Here is a 14,739-nt window from a genome sequence, read left to right as displayed (position 1 = left end):
GGAGGTGTTTAGTCCCAGGATCCTTAGCTTAGTGATGAGCTTTGAGGGCACTATGGTGTTGAATGCTGAGCTGTAGTCAATGAATAGCATTCTCACGTAGGTGTTCCTCTTGTCCAGGTGGGAAAGGGCAGTGTGGAGTGCAATAGAGATTGCATCATCTGTGGATCTGTTGGGTCGGTATGCAAATTGGAGTGGGTCTAGAGTTTCTGGGATAATGGTGTTGATGTGAGCCATGGCCAGCCTTTCAAAGCACTTCATGGCTACAGACGTCAGTGTTACGGGTCGGTAGTCATTTAGGCAGGTTATCTTAGAGTCCTTGGGCACGGGGACTATGGTGGTCTGCTTGAAACATGTTGGTATTACAGACTCAGTCAGGGACATGTTGAAAATGTCAGTGAAGACACTTGCCAGTTGGTCAGCACATGCTCGGAGGACATGTCCTGGTAATCCGTCTGGCCCTGCGGCCTTGTGAATGTTGACCTGTTTAAAAGTCTTACTCACATCGGCTACGGAGAGCGTGATCACATAGTCATCCGGAACAGCTGGTGCTCTCATGCATGCTTCAGTGTTGCTTGCCTCGAAGCGAGCATAGAAGTGGTTTAGCTCGTCTGGAAGTCTTGTGTCACTGGGCAGCTCGTGGCTGTGCTTCCCTTTGTAGTCTGTAATAGTTTTCAAGCCCTGCCACATCCGACGAGCGTCAGAGCCGGTGTAGTACGATTCAATCTTAGTCCTGTATTGACTCTTTGCCTGTTTGATGGTTCGTCGGAGGGCATAGCGGGATTTCTTATAAGTGTCCGGGTTTGAGTCCCGCTCCTTGAAAGCGGCAGCTCTACCCTTTAGCTCAGTGCGGATGTTTCCTGTAATCCATGGCTTCTGGTTGGGGTATGTACGTACGGTTACTGTGGGGACGACATCATCAATGCACTTATTGATGAAGCCAGTGACTGATGTGGTGTACTCCTCAATGCTATCTGAAGAATCCCGGAACATGTTCCAGTCTGTGCTAGCAAAACAGTCCTACATTCTCTACATTCTCTTCCTCTGTTTCCGCTGCTAAAGCCACTTTCTACCACTCTAAATTTCAAGCCTCTGCCTCTAACCCTAGGAAGCTCTTTGCCACCTTCCCCCCCCCTCTGAATCCTCCTCCTCCTCCCCCTCCCTCCTCCCTCTCTGTGGATGACTTCGTCAACCATTTTGAAAAGAAGGTTGACGACATCCGATCCTCATTTATTAAGTCAAATGACACCGCTGGTCCTGCTCACACTGCTCTACCCTATGCTTTGACTTCTTTCTCCCCTCTCTCTCCAGATGAAATCTTGCGACTTGTGACGGCCGGCCGCCCAACAACCTGCCCACTTGACCCTATCCCATCCTTTCTTCTCCAGACCATTTCCGGAGACCTTCTCCCTTACCTCACCTCGCTCATCAACTCATCCTTGACCGCTGGCCATGTCCCTTCTGTCTTCAAGAGAGCGAGAGTTGCTCCTCAAAAAACCTACACTCGATCCCTCCGATGTCAACAACTACAGACCAGTATCCCTTCTTTCTTTTCTCTCCAAAACTCTTGAGCGTGCCGTCTCTAGCCAAATCTCCTGCTATCTCTCTCAGAATGACCTTCTTGATCCAAACCAGTCAGGTTTCAAGACTGGTGATTCAACTGAGACTGCTCTTCTCTGTGTCACGGAGGCTCTCCGCACACTAAAACTAACTCTCTCTCCTCTGCTCTTATCCTTCTAGACCTATCCGCTGCCTTTGATACTGTGAACAATCAGATCCTCCTCTCCACCCTCTCCAAGTTGGGCATCTCCGGCGCTGCTCACTCTTGGATTGCGTCCTACCTGACAGGTCACTCCTACCAGGTGGCGTGGCGAGAATCTGTCTCCGCACCACGTGCTCTCACCACTGGTGTCCCCCAGGGCTCAGTTCTAGGCCCTCTCCTATTCTCTCTATACACCAAGTCACTTGGCTCTGTCATATCCTCACATGGTCTCTCCTATCATTGCTACGCAGACGACACACAATTAATTTTCTCCTTTCCCCCTTCTGATAACCAAGTGGCGAATCGCATCTCTACATGTCTGGCAGACATATCAGTGTGGATGTCGGATCACCAGCTGAAGCTGAACCTCGGCAAGACGGAGCTGCTCTTCCTCCCGGGGAAGGACTGCCCGCTCCATGATCTCGCCATCACGGTTGACAACTCCATTGTGTCCTCCTCCCAGAGTGCAAAGAACCTTGGCGTGACCCTGGACAACACCCTGTCGTTCTCCGCTAACATCAAAGCGGTGACCCGATCCTGCAGGTTCATGCTCTACAACATTCGCAGAGTACGACCCTATCTTATACAGAAAGCGGCACAGGTCCTAATCCAGGCACTTGTCATCTCCCGTCTGGATTACTGCAACTCGCTGTTGGCTGGGCTCCCTGCCTGTGCCATTAAACCCTACAACTTATCCAGAACGCTGCAGCCCATCTGGTGTTCGACCTTCCCATGTTCTCTCATGTCACCCCGCTCCTCCGCACACTCCACTGGCTTCCAGTTGAGGCTCGCATCTACTACAAGACCATGGTACTTGCCTACGGAGCTGTGAGGGAACGGCTATCATAAGTTGAATGCACCAATTTGTAAGTCGCTCTGGATAAGAGCGTCTGCTAAATGACTAAAATGTAAATGTAATGTAATGTTTTCTAAACTAATCCAGTTAATTAGATTTTTTGCACCCGTTACTGAAATGGTTGTTCCAGTGGCTTACTGATGTGTAAGTAGTCACCTCACAATGTTCCTAACCCTAACAGTCATTCTAAATGCAGGTTGCGGGTGAAGAAATTCCAACTGTTGGATATCCTAACTCTGGCTGGATTCCAATAGGAATTACACATCACTTTGCAAGCCAGCATAATGTGACTTGCAGGTAGAGTTGCAAAATTCTGATAACTTTCCCAAAATTCCCAGGTTTTCTGTGAAACCCAATTTACAGGCCTGATGTGGACTGTAAACCATGAGTTTCAAGCCACTGTATTAGGGTAAAACTAGGCCCTCAAAATAAGGCCTTATGAAATACATATTGTATTGAGTTAAATAATGTAATTGTAATGATAACATATTCACTTAGGATCTCACTTTGTGAAGTCCACTGGACTGAACATGGATGAATGCATCAAACATGTCTCAGTCACTAACATATACAGTCATGGGTTGTAACTCCACAATTAATTCGAAAAGCACTCTGGGAAATATGCAAAATGCTTTACAGTAAAAGTATGCTACCATAAAATGACTAAAGTAGCATAATTGGTACTGTAAATCAATTACAGTAACAGTATTGGATACCGTAAAATATGGTACATTAATATACTGCCAGTAAGTTACTGTAAAAACAACAGGATTTTTTTCTACAGTGAATTGTTATGTGGTGTCTAGGAAACTAGACCATTCTCTGGTGTTTTGCCCGTGTTGTGATGAGTCATGGATTTAACTAGACCATTCTCTAGAACATACCAGGAAAGGAGAAGTGGATCACAAGTGCATTCACTTTACTGGAAACAAACTGCCTTGGCTGTCGAGAAGCAATGACTTGGATCTATGAGTTCTCCCCTTGACTCCTTTTGTCCTTTTCTATCATTAGCTCCTCTCCTCATCTTCTCTTCTTGTCTCCTCTGCTTGTCTCCTTCTCTTGTCTCCTCTTCTTGTCTACTCTCCTTCATCCACACTGATGTGAAAGATCTGGACAATTATGTTGTGCCTCCATTTTGGCCCAGGTGTTCTGCATAGCTTGGAATCACGCTAGCCCACTGAGCTAAAGCCTAGGGGTCAGCTCTGAGTGGGAGCTAACACAAGCAACACAATGTTCAGATGTGGGACAAAGATTACTCACCATCCCAGCATAGTTCACAGAACCAGCTCCTCTAGAGCAGAAGGAAGTGAGGTGCTCATTATAGTGGACCTCAGACACAGTGGCCTTTAGAAGACATCAGCAGTGACAGTGGACCACAGTCTCATATCCTTCCTTCACACACACACGCATGCATGCACACAAACACACACACACACACATCTCATCTCCCTGCCTAATATTCCTTCTCCTTTATGCAGAGCTTACAGTGGGGGAAAAAAGTATTTAGTCAGCCACCAATTGTGCAAGTTCTCCCACTTAAAAAGATGAGAGAGGCCTGTAATTTTCATCATAGTTACACGTCAACTATGACTGACAAAATGAGGAAAAAAAATCCAGAAAATCACATTGTAGGATTTTTAATGAATTTATTTGCAAATTATGGTGGAAAATAAGTATTTGGTCAATAACAAAAGTTTCTCAATACTTTGTTATATACCCTTTGTTGGCAATGACACAGGTCAAACGTTTTCTGTAAGTCTTCACAAGGTTTTCACACACTGTTGCTGGTATTTTGGCCCATTCCTCCATGCAGATCTCCTCTAGAGCAGTGATGTTTTGGGGCTGTCGCTGGGCAACACGGACTTTCAACTCCCTCCAAAGATTTTCTATGGGGTTGAGATCTGGAGACTGGCTAGGCCACTCCAGGACCTTGAAATGCTTCTTACGAAGCCACTCCTTCGTTGCCCGGGCGGTGTGTTTGGGATCATTGTCATGCTGAAAGACCCAGCCACGTTTCATCTTCAATGCCCTTGCTGATGGAAGGAGGTTTTCACTCAAAATCTCACGATACATGGCCCCATTCATTCTTTCCTTTACACGGATCAGTCGTCCTGGTCCCTTTGCAGAAAAACAGCCCCAAAGCATGATGTTTCCACCCCCCATGCTTCACAGTAGGTATGGTGTTCTTTGGATGCAACTCAGCATTCTTTGTACTCCAAACACGACGAGTTGAGTTTTTACCAAAAAGTTCTATTTTGGTTTCATCTGACCATATGACATTCTCCCAATCCTCTTCTGGATCATCCAAATGCACTCTAGCAAACTTCAGACGGGCCTGGACATGTACTGGCTTAAGCAGGGGGACACGTCTGGCACTGCAGGATTTGAGTCCTGGCGGCATAGTGTGTTACTGATGGTAGGCTTTGTTACTTTGGTCCCAGCTCTCTGCAGGTCATTCACTAGGTCCCCCCGTGTGGTTCTGGGATTTTTGCTCACCGTTCTTGTGATCATTTTGACCCCACGGGGTGAGATCTTGCGTGGAGCTCCAGATCGAGGGAGATTATCAGTGGTCTTGTATGTCTTCCATTTCCTAATAATTGCTCCCACAGTTGATTTCTTCAAACCAAGCTGCTTACCTATTGCAGATTCAGTCTTCCCAGCCTGGTGCAGGTCTACAATTTTGTTTCTGGTGTCCTTTGACAGCTCTTTGGTCTTGGCCATAGTGGAGTTTGGAGTGTGACTGTTTGAGGTTGTGGACAGGTGTCTTTTATACTGATAACAAGTTCAAACAGGTGCCATTAATACAGGTAACGAGTGGAGGACAGAGGAGCCTCTTAAAGAAGAAGTTACAGGTCTGTGAGAGCCAGAAATCTTGCTTGTTTGTAGGTGACCAAATACTTATTTTCCACCATAATTTGCAAATAAATTCATAAAAAATCCTACAATGTGATTTTCAGGATTTGTTTTCTCAATTTGTCTGTCATAGTTGACGTGTACCTATGATGAAAATTACAGGCCTCTCTCATCTTTTTAAGTGGGAGAACTTGCACAATTGGTGGCTGACTAAATACTTTTCTTCCCCACTGTAACTCTGGCCAGGGACTTGATGTCACGGTTTCGGCCGAGGCTGTCTCTCTTCCTTGCTCGGGCAGGCTTCGGCGTTCGTTGTCTCCGGAATACTAGCTGCCACCGTTGCATGTTTCTATGTTCGTTTGCTTTTGTCTGTTTGTTGTGACACCTGTTATCGTTTAGTGTAATTAGTGTCCTATAAGTTTCTCGTTGTGTTTGTCTAGTGTTGTGTGTGATTGATTTATTTCTGTCGTGTGTTTGCTTGTAGGAATTACTTATTCGCTCGGTTGAGCTTTACTCCACTGTGTTGGAGCGTTTACGCACCTGTGTAGTGCGCCTTTTGTTTTGTCGCCTACGTGCGTAGTTTCGCCTTCGGGCAAGTTTGTTCTATTTTTCCTTGTTGGAAATTTCACTAAAGTCTTTTGGACTATACTTCGGTGTCCTGCGCTTGATTCCACCACTACACCCACCTACAGCATTACTGACAAAATCACACACCATCAAGAATGGAATCAGCAGGAGCCGCAGCAGCCCAGGCGACGCTGGAGGACAGGGTCCGTGAACAGAGTGACCAGATCCTGCAGATGGGGTCCGCACTGCAGGAGGTGATCACCACCATCCGAGGCTGGGGACTCCTCCACTGCCATCCTCTCTGCCAGCACCATCGGCAAGTCAGCCCATTCCCGCTCCGGAACCCAGAGGAGTTCGACTCTCGCTCCCGAGGGCCTACGATGGGACCGCGGCCGGGTGTCAGGGATTCCTTCTCCAGGTGGAGCTTTACCTGGCCACCGTGCACCCGGCGCCTCGGGACATGAGAGCGTGTCCGCCCTGATCTCCTGCCTTTCCGGGAAGGCGTTGGAATGGGCCAACGCAGAGTGGAGGAGGATCGACGCGAACACCATCACCTACGACGAGTTCTCCCGCCGCTTCAGGGTGGTGTTTGACCATCCCCGGAGGGGAAAGCGGCGGGGAGCGTCTGGTCTTCCTCCGGCAGGGGAAGAGGAGTGCCCAGGAGTTCGCCTTAGAATTCCGTACTCTAGCGGCGGATGCAGGGTGGAATGAGCGGGCTCTCATCGATCACTACAGATGTAGTCTACGCGAGGACGTCCGTAGGGAGCTGGCCTGTAGGGACACCAGCCTCTCGTTCGACCAGTTGGTCGACATGTCCATCAGGCTGGATAACCTGCTAGCTACCCGCGGACGTTCCGAGGGGGGTCCGTCCATTTCACCCTCCAGCGCCTCCGAGCCGTGCCCCATGGAGCTCGGGGGCGCTGGCGCTAGAGAGAGGAGGGGTCGGCTTACGAGGGGGGTCCATCTCCTGCACCAACTGTGGTCGGGGAGGACACACCGCGGCTAGGTGCTGGGGATGGCCTCCTAGGGGAGAGGACGACAGGTCCCGCACTGGGGAGTCCGTCCAGGTGAGTAGGCGCCCCACTCACCCAGAGCTCTCTGTTGCACATTTCTGTATACCTGTGTGTTTTCCACAGGTAGCACCTCATTCCCAGCATAAGGCGCTGGTAGATTCAGGCGCGGCTGGGAATTTTGTTGATAAGAAGTTTTGTTTAGCCTTAGGGATTCCCCTTTTCCCTGTTGATGTCCCTTTCCCCGTTCATGCCCTAGATAGCCGTCCGTTGGGTGCGGGCTTGATCAGGGAGGTCACTGCGCCACTTAGGATGTGTGCGCAGGGGGGTCATCAGGAGATGATTCAGCTATTTCTGATCGACTCGCCTGCGTATCCGGTGGTGCTGGGCATGCCCTGGTTGAGTACCCATAACCCATCTATTTCGTGGCAGGAGAGGGCTCTGATGGAGTGGTCTGCCCAGTGTGTGGGTCGATGTTTAGGCGTTTCCGTAGGGGCTACCTCGGTGGAGAGTCCAAACCAGGTGCCCGCATTGCACGTTCCCCCTGAGTATGGGGATTTGGCTATTGCGTTTAGTAAGTCGAGGGCGACGCGGTTGCCGCCCCATAGGCAGGGGGATTGTGCGATAGACCTCCAGGCAGGAGCTGCGCTCCCACGGAGCCATGTGTATCCTCTGTCTCAGGAGGAGAAGAAAGCTATGGAGACTTACATAGACGAATCTCTGAGACAATACATACGGCCTTCCACTTCCCTTGCGTCCTCTAGTTTCTTTTTTGTGAAGAAAAAGGATGGTGGGTTACGCCCGTGCATCGATTACCGTGGTCTCAATCAGATCACGGTGAAGTACAGTTATCCACTCCCGCTGATTGCGACCATGACTGAGTCATTGCATGGGGCGCGTTTCTTCACTAAATTAGATCTCAGGAGCGCGTACAACTTGGTGCGCATCAGGGAGGGCGATGAATGGAAGACAGCCTTTAGTACCACCTCGGGCCATTACGAGTATCTTGTCATGCCATACGGGTTGATGAACGCTCCGTCAGTTTTCCAATCATTCGTGGATGAGATCTTCAGGGACATGCAGGAGCAGGGGGTGGTTGTGTACATAGATGACATTCTCGTGTACTCGCCTACCCGAGTCGAGCATGTGGCCCTGGTGCGCAGAGTGTTGCGGAGGCTGGTGGAGCACGACCTGTATGTTAAGGCAGAGAAGTGTCTGTTTTTCCAGGAGTCGGTCTCCTTTTTGGGGTATCAGTTGTCTGCGTCAGGGGTGAAGATGGAGGTTGACCGGGTGTCAGCCGTGCGTAATTGGCAAACACCAACCACTGTGAAGGAGGTGCAGCAGTTTTTGGGGTTTGCGAATTACTACCGGAGGTTTATCTGGGGTTTTGGACAGGTGGCAGCTCCCATCACGTCTCTTTTGAAGGGGGGTCCGGTGCGTCTGCAGTGGTCTGCCGAGGCGGACAGGGCGTTTGGGAGGCTGAAGGACCTGTTTACCTCGGCCCCGGTGCTGGCGCATCCGGATCCCTCTTGCCATTTCAGGTAGAGGTGGACGCGTCAGAGGCCGGTATAGGAGCCGTGCTTTCACAACGGTCAGGCGCGCCACCCTAAACTCCGCCCCTGTGCTTTTTATTCCAAGAAGCTCAGTCCGGCGGAGCGAAACTATGTTGTAGGGGACAGGGAGCTGTTAGCCGTGGTACAGGCCCTAAAGGTGTGGAGGCACTGGCTTGAGGGGGCTCAACACCCCTTTCCTCATTTTGACGGGCCACCGTAACCTGAGTACATCCGGGCAGCGAGGAGGCTGAACCCTCGCCAGGCAAGATGGAATATGTTTTTGACCCGGTTTACATTTAAGATCACGTACATCCCTGGGTCACAGAACGGTAAGGCAGATGCACTGTCTCGGCGGTATGACACGGAGGAGAGGTCCGTGGAGCCCACTCCCATACTGCCGGAGTCGTGTCTGGTGGCACCGGTAGTGTGGGAGGTCGATGCTGAACTCGAGCGGGCGTTACGCACCGACCCTAGTCCACCGCAATGCCCGGAGGGTCGGAAGTACGTTCTGCTCGAGGTTCGGGATCGATTGATCTATTGGGCTCACACGTCACCCTCCTCTGGACACCCTGGTATCGGCCGGACAGTGCACTGTCTTAGTGCCAAGTACTGGTGGCCCACGTTGGCGAGGGATGTGAGGGTTTATGTTTCCTCCTGCTCGGTGTGCGCCCAGTGTAAGGCGCCTAGACATCTGCCTAGGGGTAAGTTACTACTCCTGCACGTTCCACAACGACCATGGTCTCACCTCTCGGTGGATTTCCTTACTGACCTTCCTCCTTCACAGGGGAATACCACTATACTGGTCGTTGTGGACCGGTTTTCTAAGGCCTGTCGTTTGCTCCCCATGCCGGGCCTTCCTACTGCCCTGCAAACTGCCGAAGCACTATTCACCCATGTGTTCCGGCACTACGGGGTACCCGAGGATATTGTGTCTGATCGAGGTCCCCAATTTACCTACAGGGTCTGGAGAGCCTTTATGGAGCGGTTGGGGGTCTCGGTGAGCCTCACCTCGGGTTACCACCCGGAGAGTAATGGGCAGGTGGAACGCGTGAACCAGGATGTGGGTAGGTTTCTTAGAACATACTGCCAGGACCGGCCGGAGGAGTGGGCAAGGTCGTTCCCTGGGCCGAGATGGCCCAGAATTCCCTACGCCATTCCTCCACTAACCTAACCCCTTTTCAATGTGTGTTAGGTTACCAGCCGGTTCTGGCACCTTGGCAGCAGAGCCAGATCGAGGCTCCTGCGGTGGATGAGTGGGCGCGGCGCTCGGAGGAGACATGGAACGCTGCACATGTCCACCTGCAGCGGGCCCTCCGTCGTCATAAGGCGAGCGCCGATCTCCACCGCAGTGAGGGACCGGTGTACGCACCTGGTGATCGAGTCTGGCTCTCTACCAGAAACCTGCCCCTCTGCCTGCCCTGTCGGAAACTGGGTCGGCGGTTTGTAGGGCCATTTAAAGTCCTGAGAAGGTTGAACGAGGTGTGTTACAAATTACAACTACCTGTTGAATATAAAAGTATTAACCCCTCGTTCCATGTGTCTCTTCTCAGGCCGGTGGTAGCTGGCCCACTCCAAGAAAGTGAGATCAGGGAGACTCCTCCGCCCCCATTGGACATCGAGGGGGCACCGGCGTACTCCGTGAGGTCCATCTTGGATTCGAGACGTCGGATGGGGGGTCTCCAATATCTAGTGGAGTGGGAGGGGTACGGTCCGTAGGAACGGTGCTGGGTGCCGAGGAGAGACATTTTGGACCCGTCTCGCCTGACGGAATTCCATCGTGGGCACCCGACGCACCCTGCTCCGCGTCCTCCTGGTCGTCCCCGAGGCCGGAGTCGGCGCACGTCTGGAGCCGCGCGTCAAGGGGGGGGTACTGTCACGGTTTCGGCCGAGGCTGTCTCTCTTCCTTGCTCGGGCAGGCTTCGGCGTTCGTTGTCTCCGGAATACTAGCTGCCACCGTTGCATGTTTCTATGTTCGTTTGCTTTTGTCTGTTTGTTGTGACACCTGTTATCGTTTAGTGTAATTAGTGTCCTATAAGTTTCTCGTTGTGTTTGTCTAGTGTTGTGTGTGATTGATTTATTTCTGTCGTGTGTTTGCTTGTAGGAATTACTTATTCGCTCGGTTGAGCTTTACTCCACTGTGTTGGAGCGTTTTACGCACCTGTGTAGTGCGCCTTTTGTTTTGTCGCCTACGTGCGTAGTTTCGCCTTCGGGCAAGTTTGTTCTATTTTTCCTTGTTGGAAATTTCACTAAAGTCTTTTGGACTATACTTCGGTGTCCTGCGCTTGATTCCACCACTACACCCACCTACCCACCGCATTACTGACACTTGAAAAGGGTGTCCCTATTTCTCCACCCCTTTCCCCTCCATAAGAGAACATTCTTGTGGAGGTGACGTTACTTTATTGGCAAAAAATATATATCAGATGGTTATAAGACATTACAAAGGGGCTATGCATGCTCACAAGAAGTCTTATAATGTATTATCTGCATTATCTGTAAGTCGCTCTGGATAAGAGCGTCTGCTAAATGACGTAAATGTAATTGTAATTCTTTATACCTGCAGGCTTTCAGTAAATTGTTATCAATTGGTGTTATACTTACTCTTTTTGTTATTGTTGAGTAGAATTCTGTAATTATATCATTGCACTTTCAAATTCCCTCCAACTTTGGGAGGTGCTTTGGGAAGAAAATGTAACAATCGCAGCCCAAAATGATTATTCATTGTAGTGTATTGATCATACCTCTCAAAAGACCAGCAAGTCTATTCCAGGAAATAAAGCAATAAATGCAATGTTTGACATCAAGTCAATAGCCGGCTAAATGAAGTCAATAGAATCGACAAGTGGAGTATGTCACGTACGGCCATGATTGATTTAACTGGTCTAAGTGCCGAAGGACAAAATGCTGTCAATGAGTCTCCATTCACGTCAGAAAACTATACAGTAAGATGTCTATTTTGCACTTTGTGTTATGATTTATGTAACATCCCCAGAGTCCCCTGTTGCTGGCCTGTGCCTGAGAAACGCAGTGTTTATTTACTGACACACTTACAGGAAATTGTTTGGTTTTACTTTCTGTTTCTGAATTGTTCAGCCTGCTTCTGATGGTTCCACTCAACTGACTCTGACGGAACACGCCAAGGCTGTAAAAGCTGTGTTCACTTCCTTTAATGGTGGGTCTGAGATTAATAATGACACCTGGATAATGTAGCAGCAACGCATTTAGGTGTGTGTATGCTCTGCTGAGTCAAATATTAACGTGGGGAGGAAGTAAAGGTTTTGAGGAAGGGGGGTCAAGCACAAGATGATCATGCACAACCCGTCTGACAGGTTCCTCCTAGCAGGAGGATTAAGAACCACATCACAACAATACATACACAAAGACAAAGTTCAGGTTTCCATGTTTGTGTACGCAGTTCCATGTTTTGACAGTTCAACATCTTTCACAAGAGATGCGTATATACTCTTATCAGATGTGTATACAGCGCCTTCAGAAAGTATTCAGACGCCTTGACTTTTTCCACATTTTGTTAGGTTACAGCCTTCTTCTAAAATTGATTAAATTGTTTTTTCCCCTCATCAATCTACACACAATACCCAATAATGATAAAGCAAAAACTAATTAATTAAAAATGAAAAATGAAATATCACATTTACAAGTATTCAGACCCTTTACTCAGTACTGTTAAAGCACCTTTGGCAGCGATTACAGCCTCAAGTCTTCTTGGGTATGACGCTACAAGCTTGGCACACCTGTATTTGGGGAGTTTCTCCCATTCCTCTCTGCAGAGCCTCTCAAGCTCTGTCAGGTTGGATGGGGGGCGTTGCGGCACAGCTATTTTCAGGTCTCTCCAGAGATGTTTGATCGGGTTCAAGTCCGGGCTCTGGCTGGGCCACTCAAGGACATTCAGAGACTTGTCCTGAAGCTACTCCTGCGTTGTCTTGGCTGTGTGCTTAGGGTTGTTGTCCTGTTGGAAGGTAAACCTTCGCCCCAGTCTGAGGTCCTGTGCGCTCTGGAGCAGGTTCTCATCAAAGATCTCTCTGTACTTTGCTCCGATCATCTTTGCCTCGATCCTGACTAGTCTCCCAGTCCCTGCCACTGAAAAACATCCCCACAGCATGATGCTGCCACCACCATGCTTCACCGTAGGGATGGTGCCAGGTTTCCTCCAGACGTGACGCTTGGCATTCAGGCCAAAGAGTTCAATCTTGGTTTCATCAGACCAGAGAATCTTGTTTCTCGTGGTCTGAGAGTCTTTAGGTGCCTTTTGGCAAACTCCAAGCGGGCTGTCATGTGCCTTTTACTGAGGAGTGGCTTCTGTCTGGCTACTCTACCATAAAGGCTTGATTGGTGGAGTGCTGCAGAGATGGTTGTCCTTCTGGATGGTTCTCCGATCTCCACAGAGGAACTCTAGAGCTCTGTCAGAGTGACCATCGGGTTCTTGGTCACCCACCTGACCAAGGCCCTTCTCCCCCGATTGCTCAGTTTGGCCGGGCGACCAGCTCTAGGAAGAGTATTGGTGGTTCCAAACTTCTTCCATTTAAGAATGATGGAGGCCACTGTGTTCTTGGGGACCTTCAATGCTGCAGACATTTTTTGGTACCCTTCCCCAGATCTGTGTCTCGACACAATCCTGTCTCGGAGCTCTACGGACAATTCCTTCGACCTCATGGCTTGGTTATTGCTCTGACATACACTGTCAACTATGGGACCTTATATAGACAGGTGTGTGCCTTTCCAAATCATGTCCAATCAATTGCATTTACCATAGGTGGACTCCAATCAAGTTGTAGAAACATCTCAAGGAAACAGGATGCACCTGCACTCAATTTTGTGTCTCATAGCAAAGGGTCTGAATACTTATATAAATAAGGTACACTACCGTTCAAAAGTTTGGGATCACTTATAAATGTCCTTGTTTTTGAATGAAAAACAATTTTTCTTTCCATTAAAATAACTTCAAATTGATCAGAAATACAGTGTAGACATTGTTAATGTTGGAAATGGCTATTGTAGCTGGAAACGGCTGATCTTTAATGGAATATCTACATAGGCGTACAGAGGCCTATTATCAGCAATCATCAGTCCTGTGTTCCAATGGCACGTTGTGTTTGCTAATCCAAGTTTATCATTTTAAAAGGCTAAATGGCGCAGTGGTCTAAGGCACTGCATCGCAGTGCTAGCTGTGCCACTAGAGATCCTGGTTCGAAACCAGGCGCTGTCGTAGCCGGCCGCGACTGGGAGACCCATGGGGCGGTGCACAATTGGCCCAGTGTCGTCCAGGGTAGGGGAGGGAATGGCCGGCAGGGATGTAGCTCAGTTGGTAGAGCATGGCGTTTGCAACGCCAGGGTTGTGGGTTCGATTCCCACGGGGGGCCAGTATGAAAAAAATAAAGAAAATAATGTATGCACTCACTAACTGTAAGTCACTCTGGATAAGAGCATCTGCTAAATGACTAAAATGTAAAAATGTAAATGTAATTGATCATTAGAAAACCATTTTGCAATTATGTTAGCACAGCTGAAAACTGTTGTGCTGATTAAAGAAGCAATAAAACTGGCCTTCTTGAGACTAGTTGAGTATCTGGAGCATCAACAATTGTGGGTTCGATTACAGGATCAAAATGTCCAGAAACAAATAACGTTCTTCTGAAACTCGTCAGTCTATTCTTGTTCTGAGAAATGAAGGCTATTCCATGCGAGAAATTACCAAGAAACTGAAGATCTCGTACAATGCTGTGTCCTACTCCCTTCACAGAACAGCGCAAACTGGCTCTAACCAGAATAGAAAGAGGAGTGGGAGGCCCCAGTGCACAACTGAGCAAGAGGACAAATACATGACAGTGTCTAGTTTGAGAAACAGACGCTTCACAGGCCCTCAACTGGCAGCTTCATTAAATAGTACCCGCAAAACACCAGTCTCAACGTCAACAGTGAAGAGGCAACTCTGGGATGCTGACCTTCTAGGCAGAGTTGCAAAGAAAAAGCCAATAAAAAGAAAATAATAAGATGGGCAAAATAACTAATGGGGAAACATTTAAATGTCTTGGAATGGCCTAGTCAAAGCCCAGACCTCAATCCAATTGAGAATCTGTGGTATGACTTAAAGATTGCTGTACACCAGTGGAACCCATCCAACTT

This window comes from Coregonus clupeaformis, unplaced genomic scaffold (assembly GCF_020615455.1).
Source record: "Coregonus clupeaformis isolate EN_2021a unplaced genomic scaffold, ASM2061545v1 scaf0176, whole genome shotgun sequence".
Taxonomy (NCBI): Eukaryota; Metazoa; Chordata; class Actinopteri; order Salmoniformes; family Salmonidae; genus Coregonus; species Coregonus clupeaformis.
Note: the sequence above shows the minus strand (reverse complement) of the source record.